Raw genomic sequence first — 4817 nt, 5'->3', positions numbered from 1 at the left:
GTTTGAGTTTTATCCTTTGGCAGTTCAAACCAGTAAGGGTTTCAAGCCAGAGTGAGATGGGATTATCAGGATTTGAAATGGAATAGGGCCTGGGGCAGAAAACCCACTCACGAATCTGCTGCAGTAGACGTTCAGGAAATAATGAGGGCTGGTCAACACCAGGACAGTGGGAACGAAGAGGAGGGAAGAACATCCGAGATGGTGCATAACGGAGCTGCAACTTGACCACAAATGGTATAAGCATGACTGGCATCACTAAACACCCAAACAATGTGCCACCCAAGTCTGCCGCCTCCCGTGGTTCCCTTCACCAAGCACTAGGTCGTTTCCTACAGCATCAGGTTAAAGGGAAAAAATTACCTTTGCAATATCAAAGCTCTCATAAATACTGTTTCCAGGAAGACCTATAGTCACCTCAGCTTATCTTCTTATCCTCCCAAGTCTAAGGAGTTCAGGCTATTATGATCTAGATTACAGGACCCTCTTGTTTCCCTCAGTCCCTAAGCTCGTCCTCCTCCTCTGAGTGGGCCCTTTGTAACCCTGACAAGCTAGGGAAACTGACCCGTCCTAGGGAAACTGACCCGTCCTAGGAATCCTGGATGGCGGGTGAGACCCCGGCCGCGCCTCCGGTGTGGGCCGGCCCCTTTCTCTCACCAAGCAGCTTGAGGGTTTGCCTTTGGCACCATTCCCTGCTTAGCCGGACTTCGGTAAGCGCACAAGATAGGATTCCTAAAACTCGTTGCTGTTCAAAGTTGAACAACCTATTCCAAAGCAGCATCTGTTGGTTTTCGGCACTGGCCACCAGGAAGGGGCCCGAAACCAACCCAGTGTCCTGATGGGATAAAAGCTACTAAGCCACATTCATTCCTAGATCCTCATTTCCACCTCCCCACTTGTAGGAGTTTGGATAGATTTGCTAAGCAGCCCTCCCGTGGCAGCGGTGGGTGAGAGACACCAGTCACATGGCTGACCCGTACTCACCAAACACACCCCTTCGGCTTTGGCTTCCCTAGGAGTTTTTTCCAGTAGTTTCTAGGTCTGTCCAAGCCATCCCCTCTGTCTCCACATAACCTCCCCTCCCTCTACCTCTGCTGTCTTACCCCCTTCTCCATGTCTCTTTCACCACCCACATCTTCCTGGACTAAAACAGGACAGTGAGTTTGACCCCTTGCACCGCTCTCCTGCTCAACCTACCGAGAATGCCCTCACCCACTACTTCTGGTCATACAAGGTGTCAGTCCCTCTGGAGAAGTAAGCATTTTTAATAACCTCAAATTTCCATTTAGGAGGGATTTAAAGTATTTTTCTGCTAATAAGTCAGCCAAACTTCTCCGAAGCTGGGTTCCTTCAAACACAAATATTTATCAAGCACCTGGTACGTGGAAGGTCCAGTGGCCTGTGCACTGGGCATGTTCAATAAATATTTGTGACTTTGATTTGCTGTCCCTGAAACTAAAGCTGGACTTTCTAACCCGTGTGAGAATTTTAACAATTTCCAGTGAGATGCTTTGAGAATCTTACCAAAAAGCTGCCAAGTAATAATGCAGGATTATTTTGATAAACTTTATTTCACCTCAGTTAAAATAGCATAACCACCTCATAACTGAGAAGCCCAGGAGAGCTGGAGACGGCTCTGGTTTGTGTGTTGGATATTTTGCCAAATTTCCATGAAAAGTTAAGCTTTGAGTTACTCAGTAATGAGCAGCGGGAGCTCAGCTCTCCTGTTTATACTCCACCAAGGTCTTCTTGGTGCCAGAGAAAAGAACACAACAGCCCAGAACATGAGGGAATGAACAGCAAGGATCAGGAGCTGCTGCTGGGACTACAGGCCAAGTAGGGAAAGAGGGATTTTTTTTAACTTTATTACTCACTTGAAGGAAATTTTTTTTTTTTTAAAGAGAGGTGGGGCACCTGGTTGGCTCAGTCGGTTAAGCAGCTGACTTGGTATCAGCTCAGGTCATGATCTTGAGTTCCTGGGATCCAGCCCCGCATCAGACTCCAACTCCACCGCCTGGCCCGAGGGGAGCCTGCCTCTCTCCCTCTCCCTCCGACCCTCCCCTCACTCTCATGTGCGGTCAAGCTCTTTCTCTCAAGTAAATAAATCTTTAAACCAATTAATAATTAAAAAAAAAAAGAGGGCGACTGAATGCTATATTCTTTCCTCTCTGGGGCCCCTCAAACCTACCCCTAACACAGCAGAGCACAGAGAACCCCCAGCTCCTTCCAACCTTGTTTCCACTCAGAGAAAAAGAGTCTGTCCCCAATGTCAGAAATGATTAGAAGCTACCATGGAAAATTCGATTTAAGCACACTTTTAGGTTTTTAAATCTAGACCATTGTTAAAACCCCTTCAGAATAATTGAGTCTGGGGCTGAGTGGGTTGGTGGTGTGGGGCGGGGAGAGACCCACATTAGCTTGCCCAGCATAGATGCTCTCTCTTTCCTCATCAAAGCAGTCTGAGATGAACTAAGAAGAAAGGGATTTGGGATCATGAAAAACTAGACAGTGCAGGGGCGCCTAGTTGGCTCAGTGGGTTGATCCTCTGCCTTCGGCTCGGGTCATGATGTCAGGGTCCTGGGATCGAGCCCCGCATCGGGCTCTCTGCTCAGCGGGGAGTCTGCTTCCTCCTCTCTCTCTGCCTGCCTCTCTGCCTACTTGGTGATCTCTGTCTGTCAAATAAATAAATAAAATCTTTGAACAAACAAAACAAAATTAAAAACCCAAAAAACTAGACTGTGCAAAGGCAAGGGTGGCAGAGACAGGGGCGGGGAGGGCTATATGAGAACCAGAGACGAGGCTGGTGTTAAAGACTCTCAAAGACCAGCTGAAAATCTCGTTTGGAATGCGCATCAGAGACAAATGCCTTCTAATAAAAACGTGTAACCAAAGAAAGTGGCAATCCTTGGGTTCATTTCTGGGCCCCGGGGCCCTGGATTTGGAGGGATTCGTGGACAAACTTGATAGAGACTATCCGGAGGAGAAGAACCAGGTGATGACATACAGACCCTGCTCCCAGAAAAAGAACTGGATGCTGTGAGTTTAAACCTGGGGAGACATTTTCTTCATAACTGTGTTACAGAGGCACCAAACCTGCGAGACAGGCACAACGGGTCTGAACCGCAGCTTTGCTAGCTTTATAATCTGGGGCACATGCTGAAGCCTTGTGAAGGGCAGTTTTCTCATCTATAAACTGGGCATAATAATATCTCACTGGTTTAGCTGACAGAAGAATTAGTCCTCACCCCTATCATTTCTACTCTGTGATACAAAAGGTAGCATACCAAACACTGATGGGCAGCTTACCTTTTTCCCCTATTTAGTTATCCTGGAGATTTTCCGTATCAGTTCAGAGAAAGGATACTCATTCGTTTGGACAGTGGCATAGTCTTCGGTGGGAATGTACCTCGGTTTATTTATTTAACTGCTCCCTTCTAGATGGAAGCTGTTTGTAATCTTTTGCGATTACTACAAATCAGGTTACAATCAGTAATCTCATTCACACCCATACAGATAGAGCTGTAGGATACATTTCTTGAAGTGGGATTTCCAGCTCAAAGGCTAAATTCATTTGTAATTTTTGGTACTGTCAAATTCCCCTTCAAATGGTTATAGCATTCTGCCCTCCTATTAGCAATGGATAAAAGGGCCTATCTCCTCACAGCCCAGCAAGAGAGTATGCTAGCTTAATCTCTCTTAATTCTAATATTTTTAGTGATAACCCTTTTTAGGGACTCAGATGAGAAATAACTGGGAAAGTACAGTGCTTAGAAAGTCTTGCAAAGGAATCATTGAGGGATGGTAAAATTAGTAGGTGAAGTTTGATGAAAAACCGTATTTACATACTCTCGAGGTATCTGCCCACAAGATATATATTTAATTTAAAAAAAAGAAAATCGCACATTTTACAGCAGAGAAAAAAACTTGGCAGACACCATCCTAACCAAGTGACCAAAGTTACTAACATCACACCACTAATGGAACAAACGGACATCATGTCTCCCCTGATACAATCCACTGAGAAGGATACAATATTACTTCTGCAGTGCTTGCCCTTAAAAAAGTATAACTTGAATCTAATTCTGAGGAAACCTCAGATACTTTTTAAGTATTTTTAAGTATTTTTTAAGAATGTCTCTCAAATTGAGAGACATTCTTAAAAAATGACAGGCTTGAGAGCACCTGGCCAGCTTAGTCAATGGAGCATACAACTCTTGGTCTCAGGGTCGTGAGTTCAAGCCCCACACTGAGCATGGAGCCTACTTGGAGAAAAAAAAAAAAGGAAAAACAAAATAAAAACTGCCTTCTACTCTTTTTTTTTTTTAATATTTTATTTATTTATTTGACAGAGATTACAAGTAGGCAGAGAGGCAGGCAGAGAGAGGAGGAGGAAGCAGGCTCCCTGCTGAGCAGAGAGCCTGATGCAAGGCTCGATCCTAGGACCCCAGGAATCATGACCTGAGCTGAAGGCAGAGGCTTTAACGCACTGAGCCACCCAGGTGCCCCAGCTGCCTTCTACTCTTAAAGCATGACAAAAGAGAACAACTTTTCAAACCAGAATACGCTAGAGACATGACACCCTTTCAGCTGAATCCACCACCTTCCAGTAATTTGCCAAAAGGACCAACACAAAGGGAAAGAGGAGAGTCACCCGCTGTAGGTCTTTTGGGAAACATGGGGTTGTTCCTTTGGCCACATACATGCAAATCCACAAGAAAGATGATATTGTAGACATCAAGGGGATGGGCACTGTGCTAAAAGGAATGCCCTGTATTAATATGACAAAACTGGAAACGTCAACAATGTTCCAGGATGCTGTT

Source organism: Martes martes (genome assembly GCF_963455335.1).
Source record: "Martes martes genome assembly, chromosome: 15".
Lineage (NCBI taxonomy): Eukaryota > Metazoa > Chordata > Mammalia > Carnivora > Mustelidae > Martes > Martes martes.
Note: the sequence above shows the minus strand (reverse complement) of the source record.